This window comes from Haliotis rubra, unplaced genomic scaffold (genome assembly GCF_003918875.1).
Source record: "Haliotis rubra isolate DU_JTF1 unplaced genomic scaffold, ASM391887v1 Scf602, whole genome shotgun sequence".
NCBI classification, from domain to species: domain Eukaryota; kingdom Metazoa; phylum Mollusca; class Gastropoda; order Lepetellida; family Haliotidae; genus Haliotis; species Haliotis rubra.
In genome coordinates, this window is record NW_025767305.1 from 274,612 (window position 1) to 298,336 (window position 23,725).

The 23,725-nt window shown below is 39.8% G+C and overlaps 1 long non-coding RNA gene across 1 annotated transcript; it reads left to right on the forward strand.

Annotated features, from left to right (window-relative positions):
* The first annotated feature begins 6,212 nt into the window (after positions 1-6,212).
* LOC124255553 lies at positions 6,213-23,171 on the forward strand. The gene is made up of 3 exons (XR_006892704.1): positions 6,213-6,344; positions 8,390-8,393; positions 23,157-23,171. It is a non-coding gene; the product is annotated as an uncharacterized LOC124255553 (long non-coding RNA).
* Positions 23,172-23,725: the final 554 nt, after the last annotated feature.

The following is a 23,725-nucleotide window of genomic DNA, read 5'->3' on the forward strand; positions in this document are numbered from 1 at the left end:
TATACTTTGTTTTGTTCTAAAATGCCACAGGGGCTCTGGGGTAGCCAAGTGGTTAAAGCGTCCGCATGTCAGTTCAAAGACCCGGGTTTGATTCCCCACATGGGTAGAACGTGTGAAGCCCATTACTGTGTCCATTGTGGTATTGCTGGAATATGGCCAAAGGCGGTGTAAATCCAAACCTCACTCGTTCAAATATAAGCCACTGTATGGAATAGTTGATTGAGTGTATGACTGGACAGCAGATTGTTGGTCATTTGATTAGGCCACATTGTCTGCAAAGGTTATTATGATGGTACTTTTGTCAGCATCCTGAATCCTGACTGGCGTTCAGCATTGCAGGGATGAAACAAGATCTGATGACATAGTGTCAATGTACTGTGACTGAAGTATCCATGTTAATAATGGACATCTATGAGTGAATTAGTTTAGTTTTACGCCGCACTCAGCAATATTCCAGCTATATGGCGGCGGTCTGTAAATAATCGAGTCTGGACCAGACAATCCAGTGATCAACAGCACGAGCATCGATCTGTGCAACCGATGACGTGTCAACCAAGTCAGCAGCCTGATAACCCGATCCCGTTAGTCGCCTCTTACGACAAGCATGGGTTACTGAAGAATATTCTAACCCGGACCTTCACGGGTCGGACATCTATGAAATGCCGGTATCCACGCTCTTAAGCACGTTTAAGGCTCTAAGACATTACCCAGGTTAACCCAAGCTGCCTGTAAGGCGCTGGAAGGTTAAGTCATTTGATTTATCCCACAGGTTAGATCAGAACAGGAGATAGAATCCACACCTGTTTCTCTCTGACGTTCTATCCACTGACCCACGAGAAATGAGGTTATAGTTTGGTTTGGTTGTTTACGCCGCACGTATCAATATTCCAGCTATATGGCGCATTCTGCAAATAATGGACTCTGACAAGATAATCCAGTGGTCAACAGCATGAGCATCAAACTACACAGTTTCTATACGATGACGTGTGAACCAAGTCAGCGAGCCTGACCACCCGATCCCGGTAGTGTCCTCTTCCGACAAGCATGGGTTGCTGAAGACCAATTCGAACCCGGATCGTCACGGGTAAATAAGGTTATAACATACCTGAATGAATATTGATTGAATGATTGAGTTGAGTTTTACGTCGTATCGGCATTATTTCATTTAGCGACGAGACCAAGTCTGCATAGATGCGCATTGTAAGTACAATGTTTAAAAGAGTTTTTTAAAAACATATTTATTCAGTCCATTTTTATTTAAGAAAATAAAAAAGTCACAGCGCCAACATGAATAAATAATCATCATATATAAAAAACAACAGTCAATAAAGATATGAAAATAATAGAACAAAAATGGTACAGATGTACGGATAAATATATAAATAAATTCATGAACAAAACGGACGGTTGTAGTGGTGGTCTGGTGAACGTTACACGTTGTTTTCTTCCTTCTATGCCTCAAAGCTTACTTCGATTGCTGCAAAAACCTTCTTGACATCTCGCATGATGACGTAGTTCCTTGCGTCAATCTGGGTTGTATCTATGAGATTCCTGACGATCGTGGGCATGATGTCACGAGACACATGTGCAGTAACGCTACGGCCTGGCAATATTGTGTGCAACATACACAACATTTCAACGTTTTTCTGTTCGAGGGATCGCATTTTGTCGGAGTAGGCACTGGCATCAAGGTGAGCAGCTTCCAGGAAGACTCCGATCTTTGACAAACGTTCGATTTCCTTCCTGACCATGTCGTCGATCTGAAGTAGAATATATTATCATCAACATCAGGGTATTATCGCCCTTGTGTTAATTAAGGTTGTGTGTTTCACAAATAAAACGTGATTATGGAATTCCAGGATAAGTGTAGAACTGTAAACTAATCATTGCCATGATTTCAGTCTTTTAAAACATTTTCTGCTGATTTGCATGAGTGAAAACAAATGAAACGTGTCTGTGATATTGTGAAAAAAATGTTTAGGAACATCTAAAATTATTTTTGTTCACATTTTTGCTTGCAAAGTAACATTTTTCCATTTTCTGTTAACACATAGCAATATCAATCGCCAAAACGCAGCAATATTCAAGCAGTATTTACATCAATTTCACATGTAGAATGATCTTATAGGGTATAAAGAGAGCATGGAAGACATGATCTGGTACACAAGTACGAGAAATATGCCACGATTAACAGCTGAAGGGAGAGAAAGAGCCATTGGGATGGGGTCGACATACAATGCTGTTGCCAACGCCCTCGGATGCCACCGTATCACGGTTCTAAGACTTATTCAGGGCTTCAGACAGATTTGGATCACCGTAGACAGACCAAGAAGTGGACGTCCACGCATCACAACGCCAGCTGAAGATAGGTACCTCCGTCATTAAGGAAGGAGGGTAGCGTTTCTTTTGGCGTTTAGTGTAGTAATCACTAAACCACTCATATTAATCTGTCAGGATATGCAGCACTCTCAACCACACACAAACTCATTCAGCAGTCAGATGGTTATTCATATTTATGAATCTCAGACAGAGGAAGGAAGAGGAAGATTTACTAAACGCCCACAACGTGTTATTTTTGGACAATGAAAGTCGTTTATTGGATATCCAATATATCTTCTATAGTACAGCTCCATCTATTCATGGTCCGTATTCGACCTTCATTTGCCGCCAGTGACCCAACCTGGAGTCCCTCAAGTAGGCAATGAACCTTTCGTGCCCAACACAGTAATCCTTCACACCTACAACTTACCTGTATTCCAGATGTAAATGACCCATCTGTAACGGGGAAACCTTCCAAAGGGGGTTGAGAGTCAAGGTATTTTCGAAGATCTGAGCTGATTCCGTTGCTCTACAAAAAAGACCAGTTTTATAATGATAATGTCATCAAAGCAATTCAATTTTTTGTGAACACCAGATATCATCGCTATTTGACCTTGATTCATAAACACATTCTTATAGTACTGCCGTCGTTAAAAGGTGTAATTTAGTATTGTGCATGAATCATAACACTTACTATTGCCAAGATTAAGGAGTCTATTTGATCCATCGCTTCACGGGACATACGTTCGAGGGACAACAACCCTTCAGTGATTGATGGAGATGAGCTGCTGGGGTGATTCAGAGACAGGCCTGAGTCCGACTCGCCACCACACGGGTTCACCCAGGGACCGTTCGCACTTGGTACCGGTGCAGCCACACACATCGAAATCAGTTGTGTGGTAACTAGCACGGCTGAAAAAAAGGAAAAATAGGTGGTTGCAAATACATATCAATATATATATTTTCAAAACAACAACACAGTAATAATTATAACAAACATAAATTATATATTTTAGATATATAATTTAATAATATAATTGTCGAAATAGGGATATGGAGGCTAGGTGTAACGTCGTACTTAAGAATATTACGCTCATATGACGACGTGCATGCGTGTGTGTAGGGGTGCCAGACTTAAGCTGGTTTTATAGTGTTAGCTCACTGATATACCATTCCTCAGTTAAGCATGAATACCCCACTCAGACACATTATATTGACTCTAAGCCGACCAGTCCTTGTTGTACCCATTAATGTCGAGCGCCAGGCAGGAACCAACAAGTACCATGTTTTAACGTCTTTTTGGTATGACGCGATCGGGGATCGAACCCGCGACCTGCCTCTCTCCGGTCGAACGCTGTAACCACTACACCACGGAGGCGGTGTAGGGACATGGAATGATGATAACAAAATAGTTGGATCTATCTTCGGACGTCGAAAGAGGAATACGAAATATTAATCATAAATTCTTTTCAAAGATTAGTCTTTACAGCCCAAAATGGTATGTTTTAGATTCCGTGTGAGACTTTTGAACAACATTTATGGCTTCGTTTGCATATCAGCCCCAAACTAAAAGTACATTATTATATATTTTAACCCCCAAAACGTGTTTTCTTTTACATTCAGACATTCAATGATTGAGAGAGAAAACTGATGAAAGATTATTAGGATGATATAAATTTCAAACTGAACTGGGGTGGTGGGATAGCTTATGGTTATTTAAAGTGTTCGCTCGTCAAGCCGAAGACACGGATTCGATACATGGGTACAATATGTGAAGCCCTATCTGGTATCCCCCCGCCGTGATATTACTGGAATACTGCTGACAGCGGCATAAAACTAAAATCACTCACTCACTCAAACTGAACTGGACTCACCCGTGGCGTAGAGAGAGCTATATGCCATCAGATTATTCATTGAAGACAAGTGTTTTTGAAGTAAAGTAGTCGCCGCTACTGAATCTGTCTTCTGAACCAAAGGTTGTATCGTGTTATATTTATGCCCAATATTGGGAATATTTTCAGAAATTTTAATGCCTTTAGAATCTATAAATATTATGAGGTGATCGAACCCTTGTAATTTTTGGTATATTCATTACGTAACATACGCCTCTGCGGTTTTAGAAAGACAGTGATTCAATCTCGAATCGCAACGCACAAACATCAAAGAAATTCATATACATGTATTCGGAGTCAGCTTTAAACTACATCCGGGACCTAGTGACGTCATTTCAATGACACTTTATGTTTAAAACGGGCATAAAACTGTCCGTAATTATTTCTGTGCATCCCACTTTCCGCCTAAATTTGTTTCCCGGTTTAATGAAAATATCACTGATATCAATCGTTCCCTACACTATAGAAATTTATTCCCATGATGCAATAAATTCAGATGAATTCTTGCACACTCATTAAAAAATCCCTGGTTGACTTGATCTTTCTCCATTAATATTTATTTATAAACTGTCTCCGGAGACAAAACATAATACATTAACTAAAGGACTATTTTCAAGTGATCCAGAATTAAAATAAAGTTAAACAATTAAAATAAGTTCATTAGTGAAAGACATATTATATTTTATAGTATTTTTTCAACCATACGCTGTTTTCTCGGTAAAGGTTAGAGATGCGACACACAAAAATTGTCTGTATTTACATGTATATCGTGGTTGGTGTAGATTAGGGTGGAATCCAAATAATATTCTGGGGTTTTCCCTTTGACCTCCTCCATATTTTCACTTGACTATTTTGACTTGTTACATAACAATGAAAAATATAATAATGGAAATATATATAGCGCTAAATCCAACCACTAAGTGGGTGCTCAAAGCGCTACAAAATAATAATAATGTTTGAATAGAGTTAATAGTGCAATGAAAAGAGAAGCGTTTTAAGATGTTATTTGAACGCAGCAAAAGATGGGGACAGTTTTAAGGCGAGGGGCAGTTCATTCCACAGCGATGGAGCACAAACACTGAAAGAACGCTTTCCATAAGAGGCCAGTCTATAAGAAGGAGTTTTCAAAAAGAATCTGCTTTCAGATCGCAGTTGTCTGGATGGTTTGTAGGGGGTTAGCAGTTCACTTAGATATTCTGGTGACATGCCTTTGAGACTCTTGAATGTGACACAGAGTACTTTAAGCACTATCCTCGCCTCAACCGGAAGCCAGTGTAATGACTTCAGTATCGGCGTAATGTGAGAGTACTTTGGGGCACGTGTAACGATTCTTGCCGCTCCATTAGTTCTGTGTCTTTGCAGGTGAGTATTATTTTCCCTAGGCAAATTTAGTACTTTTTTACCAGTCCTTTTTTTCCAAGGACTTTTTTTTTCCGAACCCTGGCATGGTCACCAACAATGCTCGTCTTCTGGTACTTGAGATGTCGATGGGCGAGCTGGCTAAGGCGCCAGGCTAGTGATCCAGCGAGGTTGAGGTGTCGGGATCGAGCCCACCTGTGACCGGGTGTAAAAACCTTGGATTCAATTTTGTGTGCAGACTCTTTCAGTGTTGTCACAACCCCTAGTGTACAGTACACATCCCTGTGCACTTAAAAGAACCCACGAATCCGTTGGTATATAACCAGATGGTGGCCACATGAATACGTGCAAACACCTAGGTGCGGGTACAGCAACGGACAGTAAACTTGGACAAAGCAATGTGACTATGTGTCCAGTCCACCAAGATGTGAATGGGTACTTTGTTAGGATGGGAAAGCCACATTAACTCGGTGCGCCTAGTGGCTGCAAGAGTTGTATGATCCCCAGGGAGTTGAGACTGATAATACGATGTGCCGTTCAGATTGACATTCAATGATCGAGGGGAAAAATACCAGCGCCCTGAGCATGCACTAGTTGGCTGGATATGTGTGAGAGAGAGAGAGAGCTGCACAATTATACATTTGTGGGTACGAAGACTGAAAGAAATTATTTCGGTTTTTTCATGGCAAAAAGTAGATATTTTGCAAGACAATTTATAATATAAGTATTCTTTGATGTAAACAACTCAGCTAATTTCACTTCAGATGGATATATGTGATAATATTTAGGGAGGATACATTTCTTAATTTCCTATAAAAAGGGCATTCCAGGCAAAAGTGATATTCATTTTCTATATTAGGTATGATACAAAGCGGGCACAGGCGATCCTCCCTTTTAAGACCTTAATGTCTACCGTACTCTATCATTAAATTGTGGTTTGAGCAACGAAATCTACCTAAGAAGATTCGAAACTGTTTTACACTAACACTATCGATATAGAACTCAAAAGCTACACCTTCTTTGAGCCTGCGATAAAAATCCAATTTCGAAACAAGTATAATACGAGATGACCACAACTGGTTATCTATATCAATACATCTTTGCCTAAATAATGATATGAAAGTAGAGATATTTCCAACACTTTGACTGGCACACACATTGCCAAAACCATAACTGTACAAAAGAGATTTCACCTTAAAAGCCCAACAATCTATACCTTTTTCAGCAAGACAATACTGATACTCATATACCTTATTTAAGATTACATTGCTACATAATATCCTATATTATGATTATATGTTTTACAGATTAAAGATGAAAATGCAGCAGAGAGGGTTCGAGAGATCCTGGCACAGTCAGGCTGGTAAGGCTCATCATCAGCTCAGGGCCCTTGCCCCCTCTACACGCAGCCCAGACAGCGAATGGGACTTCTCCCAGGAAACGCTGCCTAGTCGAACCCACCAAGAACCTTCCGGAGAATATGAAGGCTACTCAACACTGCAGCCTTCTGCATTACCCAGAGTGTCAGAAGGGCTGTGCTCCCGGTGGAGAACCTGGGCACTCTCCTGATCTGCGCCAAGAGATCAGGAGGTACCAAACCAAGGGCACCGAGAACAATGGGGAGCCTGACTGACGACAGTGTACTTGGGATGCAAGCGAGACATTTCAAAGGCAAGGTCCGTATATCTATCATGCTTTTCCTGAGTCTTGTCAATCACATTGGTGTCAAAAGGGGCAGAAAATTCAATGATATAAATATATTCATTGGCTTTATCAAAAAGGACAAGATCAGGTTTGTTGGCAAGAATTCTTCTGAGGTTGTATATGGGCCTATTCCACAGAAGTTTGAAAGCATCATTTTCCATGACGGCCTGGACATGTTCAGGTTCGTACCATGGATGGACCTCAGAGTCACAGGCATGGCGAAGATGATAGTAGAAACAACAAGCCATGCCATCATGTCGTTTAAGGTATGCTGTTTGTGCCAAGGAAGGGCATCCACTGACAAGGTGTTGGACAGTCTCTGTAAATTCATTACACAGTCGACATTTCATATTGATATTTTCTTTAAGAATCACATTTTGGCGATTACGTGTGGGAAGTGACTGGTCCTGAGCAGCAAAAAGGAAGCCCTCAGTTTCACATTTGAGACCAGCCGACTTCATCCAGGCGAAGGAGTCGGTGGGATTGCTATTCTGTTCCACACACTGCATGTACACACGATGCAAAGGCTTCTCAGAAAGCCTCTCCACAAAAGACCGACTCTGGGCAGACTTGATGAAGGTCTTCACCTGGTTTACTCCCATCGCTGTACTGTCCAACAGTACATCGCCATCAACAAAATCAACCTCAAATTTCAGATTCTGTCCAACAACTTTGGCACGCTTAAAATAGCTGTGGAATTCCTTGCTTTCATCATGAGTCTTGACATGCATAACCAGAGGATCATCCGATAAATAAATATGTGCAAAAGTACACAATAAAATTGTATCATGAAGAGCCTCCACATTAATCAAGCCCCGACCTCCAGAATTTATTGGCATATATACACGGTTGAGAGAGGAAAGAGGGTGGTGGGCTCTGTTATCAGACATGATCCTTCTGGTCAGGCGGTCAAGACTCTGGATGTCTTGTTTTGTCCAATCAACTACTCCAAAGGAATAGGAGAGGACTGGCACAGCAAAAGAATTGGTGGCTTTGACCTTGTTTCGAGCATTTAGCTCTGAGCTTCAGATTTTCTTTAAGCGAGATTTGTACTTGGCCCGAAGTTTTTCTTGAATTTGGGCATTCTGGAGCTTGTCTCGAACTTGCATTCCAAGATAGGTGTAGACCTGATTTTACACAAGATGCTCAATAACTCCTCCCCCCTGTAACTTGACCGATCCACCATGAACTACCTTGCCACGTTTCAGATGAAGAGTATTACATTTGTCAAGTCCAAATGTCATGCCAATATCATTAGAAAAGGACTCGACAAGGAGAATCTGTTCTTTCAAATTGGTATCTCCTTTGGCAAGGAGCTCGATGTCATCCATGTAAAGGAGATGAGTAAGTGGTGTTGGGGATCTGTGATGAGGAGGTCCGGGATTGTAACCCTCCTCTCTGTTGAGCAAAAAGCTGTTTAGAGACAAACAAAAAAGCAAAGGACTGAAGGAGTCCCCCTGGAAAATTCCCCTTCTGATTGGAATAGATTCCGAAGTCTGCACCTGCCCTTGAGAGTACATCTCAAGTAGAGTCGACCAGCAACTCATTAAAGACTTGTGTAAATCAAGTAGTCGCTCCGGGAGGTCAATACAACGAAGAGACTTCAGAATCCATTCATGAGGGACAGAGTCGTATGCTGTTTTGTAGTCAATCCAGCACATGGAGAGGTTGCGGTGATATGTTTTAGCTTCTTCCAAAATCATTTTCTGTACAAGAAGTTGATCCTTGCATCCCCAACATCCCTTTCTCGCTCCCTTCTGCTCTCTGTAAATTATATCATTAGCAGAGCAGTATGATGACACGAGGTTTGTCAACACCCTGTGAATAATTTGTATTGTGTATTCAAACATGTGATAGGGCGGACATTTTTGGGATCAGTCAAGTCTCCTTTTTGGGAAGGAGTATTGTGCGACCTTTGTAGAACCATGGAGGAACATCACCTGTGTCCACGAGAGTATTGAAGCAGTGGAGTAATGGTGTTTGGACACAGGGGAACAGTTTCCAATACCGGTTTCGAATGCCATCAGGCCATGGAGCTGTATTAGATTTGGACTTTTTGATGACACTTTTCAGGCAATCTGGTGAGATGTAACAGACAAACGACCTAGTTTCTTTCTCATGCATTGCATGGTCATACTCACGGACCCATGGTCCCTCAGGTTACAGTCGCCGGGTACAGACCACAACTGTTTCCAGAACCTTCCATTGGCATCCATGGGAGGCCGTTTATCATGCTCACCATCACCGTTTGTTTTCAGTTGCCTGTAGAAGAGTTTTTCATAATTATAAAAAGTTTATTTTGTTTGATAAATTTGTTCTTCTTTTCCCATTTTTTCTTTCTTTCTGTCCAAACCTTTAATTTTGCCTTAAGGGAATCGACAATTTGAAGAAGTACCTTTTCTTTCGTTGTCTTGTATTGTAATTTTAATTTCTTCCAAATAGCCTTTTGCCTTTTAGACATGGGATTCCCTGATGATCTTATTTAAGGCACAGCTCAATCCAGGAAACATTTCTTCTTGTTTCATTAAGTTTTACAAGAAACCGGTTTTTCCTTGGTCTTTTGTTGTTTTCATTAGATGGTTTTTCTTTGGAAACTGTGTGAAGTTCCTCCAAAGTTCGAGCGGCAGCATAGACACAACAATTCACTTCATGTCCGCAGTAAGTTTCATAGAAATAATATCATTTAATAAGTTAATTTCATTTTTGGGAAAACATTCAGTTGTTTGTTTAATTGGCCTCCGCTTTTCTAAAGGTAAATCAGATATAAATCGAATGAAACAAAATATACACAGGATTTTCGGAAAGATCTGCAACTGAGGAAGAGGAAGAGAAAGAGTGAGGTTCCGAAATTTCCGGGCCAATTGGCTCTACGCCGGAAGAGTTTCCACCAGGAAGAGGAGAAAGGTTAACGCGGACGTCCATCAGAAGTTTTGGGTCTGCTGCCACTTGAGCATTGTGCTCATGCAAAGGTTCCTGACGGGCACCAGTTGTGGGTTGAACTGGCTCACGGGGCATGAGATTTTTAAGCCGCCAGAATTGATCTCGGAGATTTTGCTCCGTCAGGAAAGCATACATGGGCATGGCATTGTCCCAATGCAGCTTAAGCGACTTGCGGTTTATGCGTGGATTATCAGGCCATCCTGTCGCTTTCGCACACTCTAGTAGGGTGGTTTTGAGGTGGTTTGACCAAATAGTCTTGATCGGGTGCTGTGCCTTCCCCTGGGGCAATTCCCATCTCCAGTATGGTTTGTCTTATTACCGGAGGAAGGCTGACTGGGCTGCGGAAGTGAATTTAAACTTTTCTCTTGGCTGTCTGTAACCCAGTGAAAAACCAGCTTCGGGGGGTCAGCCCTAACTGGGTGATGTACGTTCAGTTCAGGGAATATAATTCCCCTATCTAGGCCCACCACGGAGAGGCGTACATCATCAGGCCCTTATTATTATTATGTTTTTCAGATTAAAGATGAAAATGCAGCAGAGAGGGTTCGGGTGATCCTGGCACAGTCAGGCTGGTAAGGCTCATCATCAGCTCAGGGCCCTCGCCCCCCTCTACACGCAGCCCAGACAGCGAATGGGACTTCTCCCAGGAAACACTGCCTAGTCGAACCCACCAAGAACTTTCCGGAGAATATGAAGGCTACTCAACACTGCAGCCTTCTCCATTACCCAGAGTGTCAGAAGGGCTTTGCGCCCAGTGGAGAACCCGGGCACTCTCCTGATCTGCGCCAAGAGATCAGGAGGTACCAAACCAAGGGCACCGAGAACAATGGGGAGCCTGACGACAGTGTACTTGGGATGCAAGCGAGACATTTCAAAGGCAAGGTCTGTATACTTATCATGCTTTTCCTGAGTCTTGTCAATCACATTGGTGTCAAAAGGGACAGAAAATTGTGCGAACAATCATCTAAATATTGTTGGCACTGACTGTTTTTGTGCGTGCAATTACCGAAACTCTATGGACCAATGATGTATGTATACTAATGTTAAAATTATGAAACGTGTTACACTGACTGTATTTTGTGCGTGCAATCATCGAAACTCTATGGACCAATGATGTATGTATACTAATGTTAAAATTATGAAACTTGTTACACTGACTGTTTATTGTGCGGGTAATTACCGAAACTCTATGGACCAATGATGTATGTATACTAATGTTAAAATTATGAAACGTGTTACACTTACTGTATTATGTGCGTGCAATTACCGAAACTCTATGGACCAATGATGTATGTATACTAATGTTAAAATTATGAAACGTGTTACACTGACTGTTTTTTGCGCGTGCAATTACCGAAACTTTGTGGGCAATGATGTATGTATACTAATGTTAAAAATACGAAACTTGTTACACTGACTGTTTTGTGCGTGCAATCATACAATAAAATTGTATCATGAAGAGCCTCCACATTAATCAAGCCCGACCTCCAGAATTTATTGGCATATATACACGGTTGAGAGAGGGAAAGAGGGTGGTGGGCTCTGTTATCAGACATGATCCTTCTGGTCAGGCGGTCAAGACTCTGGATGTCTTGTTTTGTCCAATCAACTACTCCAAAGGAATAGGAGAGGACTGGCACAGCAAAAGAATTGGTGGCTTTGACCTTGTTTCGAGCATTTAGCTCTGAGCTTCAGATTTTCTTTAAGCGAGATTTGTACTACATTTGTCAAGTCCAAATGTCATGCCAATATCATTAGAAAAGGACTCGACAAGGAGAATCTGTTCTTTCAAATTGGTATCTCCTTTGGCAAGGAGCTCGATGTCATCCATGTAAAGGAGATGAGTAAGTGGTGTTGGGGATCTGTGATGAGGAGGTCCGGGATTGTAACCCTCCTCTCTGTTGAGCAAAAAGCTGTTTAGAGACAAACAAAAAAGCAAAGGACTGAAGGAGTCCCCCTGGAAAATTCCCCTTCTGATTGGAATAGATTCCGAAGTCTGCACCTGCCCTTGAAGATGAAAATGCAGCAGAGAGGGTTCGGGTGATCCTGGCACAGTCAGGCTGGTAAGGCTCATCATCAGCTCAGGGCCCTCGCCCCCTCTACACGCAGCCCAGACAGCGAATTGGACTTCTCCCAGGAAACACTGCCTAGTCGAACCCACCAAGAACTTTCCGGAGAATATGAAGGCTACTCAACACTGCAGCCTTCTCCATTACCCAGAGTGTCAGAAGGGCTTTGCGCCCAGTGGAGAACCCGGGCACTCTCCTGAACCGAGAACAATGGGGAGCCTGACGACAGTGTACTTGGGATGCAAGCGAGACATTTCAAAGGCAAGGTCCGTATACTTATCATGCTTTTCCTGAGTCTTGTCAATCACATTGGTGTCAAAAGGGACAGAAAATTGTGCGAACAATCATCTAAATATTGTTGGCACTGACTGTTTTTGTGCGTGCAATTACCGAAACTCTATGGACCAATGATGTATGTATACTAATGTTAAAATTATGAAACGTGTTACACTGACTGTATTTTGTGCGTGCAATCACCGAAACTCTATGGACCAATGATGTATGTATACTAATGTTAAAATTATGAAACGTGTTACACTGACTGTTTTTTGCGCGTGCAATTACCGAAACTTTGTGGGCAATGATGTATGTATACTAATGTTTAAAATACGAAACTTGTTACACTGACTGTTTTTTGTGCGTGCAATCATCGAAACTCTATGGACCAATGATGTATGTATACTAATGTTAAAATTATGAAACGTGTTACACTGACTGTATTTTGTGCGTGCAATCATCGAAACTCTATGGACCAATGATGTATGTATACTAATGTTAAAATTATGAAACTTGTTACACTGACTGTTTTTTGCGCGTGCAATTGAAACTTTGTGGACGATGTATGTATACTAATGTTTAAAATATGAAACGTTACACTGACTGTTTTATGTGCGTGCAATGAAACTCTATGGACCAATGATGTATGTATACTAATGTTAAAATTATGAAACGTGTTACACTGACTGTTTTGTGCGTGCAATTACCGAAACTCTATGGACCAATGATGTATGTATACTAATGTTAAAATTATGAAACGTGTTACACTGACTGTTTTTGTGCGTGCAATTACCGAAACTCTATGGACCAATGATGTATGTATACTAATGTTTAAAATACGAAACTTGTTACACTGACTGTTTTTTGTGCGTGCAATCATCGAAACTCTATGGACCAATGATGTATGTATACTAATGTTAAAAATATGAAACGTGTTACACTGACTGTTTTTTGTGCGTGCAATTACCGAAACTCTATGGACCAATGATGTATGTATACTAATGTTAAAATTATGAAACGTGTTACACTGACTGTTTTTTGTGCGTGCAATTACCGAAACTCTATGGACCAATGATGTATGTATACTAATGTTAAAATTATGAAACGTGTTACACCGACTATAATATGTGCGACTAAATACTGAAACTCTGTTGACAGATGTTCGATGTACCATAAGCTGATGGCCTACATGTTGCCGTTGCAAATAGTCAACTAGACCACAGCTGTCTTGGACATGGCAGTTGATGAGATTACAACCTGGTTCGTCTAATGTTTAGACCCTGACTATACCTGTATTGTCTAACCACACATGAGTGATTTCTCCATGGTTCAGTGTGAGCCATGGAGTCACTGACCCGTAAAATCTGTTTGGGAGAGGCTATTGGAGACCTTGGGGGGTCTCAAGATGCTTACTAATGAGATCAGATTAATTTAAGGGATTTATCAATTAAGATATGTCCCAGTGATCTGACAATAAAGAGATTACAAGCAGTAAGTTTAATCTCGGACTTGCAGCAACGTATAAGGAGAAAGGAGATTTTTACCAACTGGTGAGCCGAGCTAAGCCCTTCCCTTAGTGCAGTTGATGAAGCTGTTGGTGGTATTTGCAAATAATGCGAAACAATTTGCTTCAAATTCACATCATCCGGATTTCGGAACATTTTCAAATTTTGATATTTAATGGCAAACACAGGGCCGTGTTAAATCATCAACTTAGCAGTTGCCCTGGGCCCTACGAACATAAGGGACCCATGCTAATCTATGTATGTCGTGATTTGCTGTCAACAAATATATACATACTGTACTAATCTACTGAACTAGAAATATTTCTCACTGGAAAATGTATCTTAGTATGTGTTTTACTGAAAGAAAGTGAACAATAGTGATGTTAAGGATATAATTGTTTTCACCCATGAAGGTCCGGGTTAGAATTGGCCTTCAGTAACCCATGCATTGCGTAAGAGGCAGTGACGGGACCGGGTGGTCAGACTCGCTGACTTGGTTGACACATGTCATAAATAATATCCCAGTTGCGCAATCCCAATTGTTTTTAAATAAACTCTATTAAACGTTGTGCTTACAATGCGTATCGTCGCTGTATGGCTGAAATAATGCTGATGTGACGTAAAATTCAACGTAATCGATCAATTAATCAATATTTATTCAGGTATCATATGACCTTATTCACCCGTGAAGAATAGAGTTAGAACTGGTCTTCAGTAACCCATGCTTGTCGTAAAATGCGACTAACGGGATCGGGTGGTCAGGCTTGCTGACTTGGTTGACACATGTCATCGTATTCCATCTGCGTAGCTCGATGCTTATGCTGTTGATCACTGGATTGTCTGATCCAGACGTGATTATTTACCGACCGCCGCCATGTAGCTGGAATGTTGCTGCGTGCGGCGTAAAACAACAACCAGCTAACTATTAAGTGTTTTCAGGAGGAATACCCATTTAATCCTGGAACCTAATGCTGTTAGGATGCCCTGCATAAACCTGTTCACAGGAAGATTTGTTAAATAATGATGAAATCCGATTACGGAAACTGTGACGTCAGAGCAAGCGGTGTCACGAAGACAGGATGTGCAGAACAGCCCAGTAAAATACCAGTGTGTGACAAAACATATATACTTCCACTTCTGAAATTCTATACACGTATATGATTATGATTAACGTAAACAGTGATGGGTAACAAAAATATATATGACAACTCATTGTCTTAGAAGATGACAGAGATCCCAAAATATCTCAAAATTTCCATTCCAGTCAGCATAGTCCTCACCATTTCACTCACAACTTAGCTGACCACAAGAGCGGAGAAGATTTCAATAACTGTTAATAATGAGCGATCTGATGATATGTATGTCTCTTTGCATCGCAGGTTAGTCAGTTTCAAATTTCAATTTCATATTACACGTATTTTATATATTCTTCACAATTGTATTCTCTCTTAAATAAATAAATAAATAGAAAAATAAGACATTGTTATTTAAATATTTTAAAAAAGGAACACAATATCTATGATGATGTACAAGAAAGGATTTGCTGGTAATTCATGTTTCTAGAGGAAAGTGAAAAAAGCAACAGTATTGACTGCATCGACTAATCTTCCTTATCATTATTTATGTTTATTATAATTATTCCTGGAATGCTATTTTGACATATAATATATGTATAAGCAACCACTTATTGTCATTTTATCAGCTGTGCTATTTACCACACAACTGATTTCGATATCTGTGGCTGCACCGGTATCAAGGACGAACGGTCCCTGGGTGTCAAACGGAATCTAAAACAATGCATTTTTGGCTGTAAAGACTAATCTTTGAAAAGAATTTATGATTTATATTTCGTATTCCTCTTTCGACGTCCGAAGATAGATCCAAGTATTTTGTTATTATCACCATTCCATGTCCCTACACCGCCTCCGTGGTGTAGTGGTTACAGCGTTCGACCGGAGAGAGGCAGGTCGCTGGTTCGATCCCCGGCCGCGTCATACCAAAAAAGACGTTAAAACATGGTACTTGTTGGTTCCTGCCTGGCGCTCGGCATTAATGGGTACAACAAGGACTGGTCGGCTTAGAGTCAATATAATGTGTCTGAGTGGGGTATTCATGCTTCACTGAGGCATGGTATATCAGTGAGCTAGCACTATAAAACCAGCTTAAGTCTGGCACCCCTACACACACGCATGCACGTCGTCATATGAGCGAAATATTCTTAAGTACGACGTTACACCTAGCCTCCATATCCCTATTTCGACAATTATATTTTTAAATTATATATCTAAAATATATAATTTATGTTTGTTATAATTATTACTGTGTTGTTGTTTTGAAAAATATATATATTGATATGTATTTGCAACCACCTATTTTTCCTTTTTTTTCAGCCGTGCTAGTTACCACACAACTGATTTCGATGTGTGTGGCTGCACCGGTACCAAGTGCGAACGGTCCCTGGGTGAACCCGTGTGGTGGCGAGTCGGACTCAGGCCTGTCTCTGAATCACCCCAGCAGCTCATCTCCATCAATCACTGAAGGGTTGTTGTCCCTCGAACGTATATCCCGTGAAGCGATGGATCAAATAGACTCCTTAATCTTGGCAATAGTAAGTGTTATGATTCATTTCCAGTACTAAATTACACCTTTTAACGACGGCAGTACTATAAGAATGTGTTTATGAATCAAGGTCAAATAGCGATGATATCTGGTGTTCATAGGTGCATTGCTTTGATCACATTATCATTATAAAACTGGTCTTTTTTGAACATAGAGACTTTTCTGGATTTCATCTTCTTTTTATTGCTTGGTGCAACGTTTCAGGGCTTGTTCTGGCCCCATCATCAGGTTCTAGGGCTTGCTCTGGCCCCCATCATCAGGTTCTGGCCCAATTTTCAGGTTCTACCCGATGATGGGGTCAGAACAAACCCTGAAACGTTGTACCAAGCAATAAAGAGAAGATGAAACCCAGAAAAGTCTTTTTGTTCATCAAATAGCATCTTCTAAAATGCCAATTAAACATCTGGTCTTTTTTGTAGAACAACGGAATCAGCTCAGATTTTCGAAAATACCTTGACTCTCATGCCCCTTTGGAAGGTTTCCCCGTTACAGATGGGTCATTTACACCTGGAATACAGGTAAGTTGTAGGTGTGAAGGATTACTGTGTTGGGCACGAAAGGTTCATTGCCTACTTTAGGGACTCCAGGTTGGGTCACTGGCGGCAAATGAAGGTCGAATACGGACCATGAATAGATGGAGTTGTACTATACAAGATATATTGGATACCAATAAACGACTTTCATTGTCCAAAAATAACACATTGTGGGTGTTCAGTAAATCTTCCTCTTCCTTCCTCTGTCTGAGATCATAAATATGAATAACCATCTGACTGCTGAATGAGTTTGTGTGTGGCTGAGAGTGCTACATCCTGACATAGATCAATGGGAGTGTTTCTTGTGTGAGACAGGGGTCAAGGTCAGGGAACACGATATACTTGACCCCGGATCTTGATTGTGTTGGGTGAACGATGTAACCACCAGTGTACGCAGAACGCCTGAGTTTATCCTGGAATTCCATAATCACGTTTTATTTGTGAAACATACAGCCTGAATTAACACAAGGGCGATAATACCCTGATGTTGATGATAATGTATTCTACTTCAGATCGACGACATGGTCAGGAAGGAAATCGAACGTTTGTCAAAGATCGGAGTCTTCCTGGAAGCTGCTCGCCTTGATGCTAGTGCCTACTCCGACAAAATGCGATCCCTCGAACAGAAAAACGTTGAAATGTTGTGTATGTTGCACACAATATTGCCAGACCGTAGCGTTACTGCACATGTGACTCGTGACATCATGCCCACAATCTTCAGGAATCTCATAGATACAACCCAGATTGACGCAAGGAACTACGTCATCATGCGAGATGTCAAGAAGGTCTTTGTAGCAATCGAAGAAAGCTTTGAGGCATAGAAGAAAGAAAACGACGTGTAACGTTCACCAGAACACCACTACAACCGTCCGTTTTGTTCATCAATTTATTTATATATTTATCCGTACATCTGTACCATTTTTGTTCTGTTATATTCATGTGTTTATTGACTGTTGTTTTTATATATGATAATTATTTATTCATGTTGGTGCTGTGACATTTTCATTTACTGTGACTAAAGGGATCGGGTGGTCGCTGACTTGGATGACTTATGTCATAGTATCCTAATTGCGTAGTTCGATACTGATACTGTTGATCACTGGATTGTCTGGTCCAGATTCGATTATTTAAACTGTGTCAAGTGAGACTTTCCTACTACAAGAGGCTGTCACTTCGAGATGATTTCTTCTTATAAGTGGGCGGCGGGGTAGCCTAGTGGATAAAGCGTTCGCTCGTCACGCCGAAGACCCGGGTTCGAATCCCCACATGGGTACATTGTGTAAAGCTCATTTCTGGTGTCCCCCGCCGTGATATTGCTGGAATATTGCTAAAAGCGGCGTAAAACCAAACTCACTCACTCACTCATGAACATAAACATATATTCGAGCACCCCTACACTTAATAATGTACTGTACCTGTATAGGTGATTATTACAGGCCCGGCGCTTATTAGAGGCCCGGCGCTTATGAGAGGAACTCACTGCTGGGATAACTCAGCAAAAACCGGATACACGAGGTCGGGCGTTATCACTATATCACCGGAACACATAGAAGACTGTGATTCCTCACTGGACACTGACAAAATGAAGATATGAATACGTCTACATGTAATAAATGTCATTGTGGAAACTGTCGTTGCGATGTGTTTATTGTCACGTGAATCCGCCGTGACGTCACCGCGTTGTTAGAAATAGCCGCTATATGCTCGCTCCTTTCGTCATGTAGATCTATGTTTATTACGAATACAAATCCGCCTGGGTTTCCCCCTAATAAATATAGTTCTGTTGTCTGGGGGTACGACCCGACGTAATAGTAATTCAATAAGTTATTAATAATAATATAAAATCTTAGCCCAACCTTTATGGTTGAATAACAATTTTAAAAACTCAAATCACATCCTTAGTCACTGGGATAAATGTGGAATCTTGACGATCAAAGATCTTTGTGATGAACATGGGTTTATATCCTTTGATCAATTGAAGCTTAAATTTGATATAAAAGGTACTCACTTAGATCTTGGATATGTTATATATATTTTACCTGAACCTTGGAAAAAGACTTTAAAGGAATATAGATATATAAACATTAATGACCTCACAATAAATTCACTCCAAAAGGATTTCATATCCCCAAGAAAAGGTTCAAGATTATTTTATGATAAATTGTTATCTGAAAATGTTAAACCTCACATGTGCCAAAAATGGGAAACATTATTTGACTGTATTGATTTTGATTGGCATTTGATTTTTTATACTTGTAGAAAAGATTTAAGAGATGTGAAACTGTTAGATTTTCAATATAAATTTCTGCACGGAATTGTTTATACCAAAAAAGAACTTTTTAGAATGAATCTGGTGGACAATACAATATGTTTTTTGTGTAATGGTTCTGTTGAGACCTTATGCCATGTATATTTGGAATGTGATGAAACCAAAACTTTCTGGAAGAAACTTGAACAGTGGATTACGAAACGTATCCAAACACTTAATTTGACAAAATCTTTGATTTGGTTTGGCTTTTTAGGTAAGAACCCATTATTGAACCACATAATATTATCTGCTAAGAGATATATTTACACTTGCTCTTTGACAAAAACAATTCCAAAAGTTGATAATTACTTAAGGATATTGAAAGACATATTTACCACTGAATCATTCATCGCCAGAAGAAATAATAATGTTGAAAGCTTTTCAGTCAAATGGTTTCCTCTCATCCCTGAATTTAACCCTGAATGACTATTAAACAAAGAACATATTACTAACATTGATATTCAGTGCACTTAGTGTACTATATCGCTATTGAGCCCACTAGCTTGTATGTGCACATATTCCTCTATATGCTTGTACTCATCATGTTTTTGTACTCATCACATTGGGAACAATAAAAAATAAAAAAATAAAAAATAAATAAAAAAATAATAATATTTTGTCATTCGCATATGGTAATAAACAATAACATATATATATATATATATATATATATATTAACTTCCTTCGTTGCGAACGTACTTTTATTCAAAGGATTAATGAGGTCACTCACTCACTCACTCACTCACCCACTCTTCCATCACAAGGGATAGCCATTTCATAGCTTCAACCACGAATTATCTTTAAGCATAGATTTTAGTTATAGATTTAAAAAGGGAAAAGAAAAGAAATTGAGTTGCTGCATAAATTTTGATCAATATGTCCAGTATGAATAAATGATTATTTATGTTTAGTCAAATATATCTGAAAGCTCAGATTTTTAGTGGCAGTATCCTCAAAGAGGGTTGAAGTAGTGTAAAATTATTGTCCCACTGAGAGGGTACGTAGGAACAGGTCATCCAAGCACATCTATTCGTACCATGATTTTAGTACAGTAAACCTGCCAACACCGGCACCTGTCTAATCCGGCACACTGTCAAAAACAGGCATAAAATTTTGGTCCCGCCATTTCACAACGATTGAATGGTCATTAAAACATTGTCCCTTAATCCAATCCATTGTTGCATAATTACAAAAGATCAAAGGGATTGTAGAGATAAAAAGATTGACGAGTCTAAATGGCAGCCGTGTTTGAAAATGATCGTCACTGTCTATTCCGGCACCCTGTCTAAACCGGCATTTTGTTTCGGTCTCGTGGGGTGTCGGTTTAGACAGGTTTCACTGTAGTAAGATATGATTGTGTCCATTTAATTCATGGCTAAATTCGTCCAAATCGCCAACATCTGAAGGAATGGTATAAATCCAGCTCGAGACCATGCAGGTAGCAAAGGTACTGTAAAGCCCCATGGTCTCTAGTATGGTGATCTACCTTTAGCTGTTGGCGACCTATAGCCCATTTTTATATTGTATTGTTTAACATAGAAATGTTTTATGGTTGTATGCTAGTTTTTTCATAGAGTGTAAATCTTAGAATTTTAACTCACTCACTCACACATGTAATAGACTTTCTTATTTTACTGACAGGTAAGTATATAAGTTGTTTTTTTATTCATTTATACATTTACGAATTTACAACTGTCACCATGTCTGTGTATTTGTTGATGTTATAAGCTGTCACCATGTCTGTGTATTTGTTGATGTTATAAGCTGTCACCATGTCGTGTATTTGTTGATGCTCGAACCGTCATTTGTTTGTTGATGTTATAAGCTGTCACCATGTCTGTGTATTTGTTGATGTTATAAGCTGTCACCATGTCTGTGTATTTGTTGATGTTATAAGCTGTCACCATGTCTGTGTATTTGTTGATGTTATAAGCTGTCACCATGTCTGTGTATTTGTTGATGTTATAAGCTGTCACCATGTCTGTGTATTTGTTGATGTTATAAGCTGTCACCATGTCTGTGTATTTGTTGATGTTATAAGCTGTCACCATGTCTGTGTATTTGTTGATGTTATAAGCTGTCACCATGTCTGTGTATTTGTTGATGTTATAAGCTGTCACCATGTCTGTGTATTTGTTGATGTTATAAGCCGTCACCATGTCTGTGTATTTGTTGATGTTATAAGCTGTCACCATGTCTGTGTATTTGTTGATGTTATAAGCTGTCACCATGTCTGTGTATTTGTTGATGTTATAAGCTGTCACCATGTCTGTGTATTTGTTGATGTTATAAGCTGTCACCATGTCTGTGTATTTGTTGATGTTATAAGCTGTCACCATGTCTGTGTATTTGTTGATGTTATAAGCTGTCACCATGTCTGTGTATTTGTTGTTGATGTTATATAAGCTGTCACCATGTCTGTGTATTTGTTGATGTTATAAGCTGTCACCATGTCTGTGTATTTGTTGATGTTATAAGCTGTCACCATGTCTGTGTATTTGTTGATGTTATAAGCTGTCACCATGTCTGTGTATTTGTTGATGTTATAAGCTGTCACCATGTCTGTGTATTTGTTGATGTTATAAGCTGTCACCATGTCTGTGTATTTGTTGATGTTATAAGCTGTCACCATGTCTGTGTATTTGTTGATGTTATAAGCTGTCACCATGTCTGTGTATTTGTTGATGTTATAAGCTGTCACCATGTCTGTGTATTTGTTGATGTTATAAGCTGTCACCATGCATACATGTATTTGTCTACTAATTCATATTTGTGTATTTGTTGATGTTACATGCAATATTAGTAAAATTAAAAATTCACCATATTTGTCGAATGATTCATATTCATGTATATATTGGATTTGCGGGTGTTATATGCAATAATGTGATAAACTTTACCGTTTCTTCTTATTTGCTGGCATACTTGCTTTCTAATACAGACTATAGCCTTAATCCCCATTGTTCTAAGGATTAGTACGGTCTAGTGATTTTAATCCCTAAACAATACCTGCAGACAAAAAGAGAACACCCCACTTGAACAATAATGAGTGTGAGGACCAGATCTGACCTGACCCGCAAGGACAGTGAGTGAGTGAGTGAGTTAGTTGGGTTTTACACCGCTTTTAGCAATATTCCAGCAATATCACGGCGGGGGACACTAGAAATTGGCTTCACACATTGTACCCATGTGGGGAATCGAACCTGGGCCTTCGGCGTGACGAGCAAACGCTTTAACCACTGGGCTACCCCACCACCCCCGGGGACAGACTGGTAGCTAAATCAAGAGAATGTATTCTAGGAAAACAAAAATGACCCATTTCAGAAAGCTCATTTTTCATAACCACTTACCTCAATTTCATATGGAGGTATAAATGGTATAATTGTTTTTTTACGCATGTTACGTGACATTACGTATTTACTTAAAGCGTTCATAAAATATTTACTACTATTTGTTTATTATATTTAAAAACTGAAATACAAAGTTAAACCCAGTCGTCCGAAGTTAGCAGCAGGTTCGTTATTGGAACTAACTATCACTGAGTTCATTATACTGTCGATGTGTATCTATCAATCTTAACATATTCTTTAGTCTATCTTTCAACTACTGTGTAGTTCATCAGCCATCCTGAACAGACCCGTGAAGATCCGCATCCCCAGACCCTCAGCATCCCATCATCGCCGGCTTGGGTAATATACTCAACAAAAAAAGTTCAGCACCACCCCAATTTTCAATATTAAAGTATTTAATATACTGATGTACAAAAGAAAGTACACACCTGGTGTTTTGTGACTGTTAAAACAACGTAAATATTTTGTTAGCAATGTTCCAATTGGGTACGATATCAATGGTGTTATTGCAACACGTACATAATGTTTGTGACTTATGAGTCGCAATCAAAACACCTTTCTAAATATTACGCTGTTTTTAGGAAAACATTTTACCAAAGCATCAGGTGTGTACTTTCTTTTGTACGTCAGTTTAGTTCATATTATGATCCATATGATACTTAAATATTGAATACTGGGGTGGTCCTTACCGTTTTTGTTGAGTATATATTTTCTTACGGTATATTTCATGATTTGCATTCACTATAACAACGTTGAAGACACAACGTCTCTTAGACGAACCTGCTATTATTACTTATTACATAGGTGTCAGTGAATGAATGAACTGTTTAAGTATTTTATGCGTTTCCCATCTC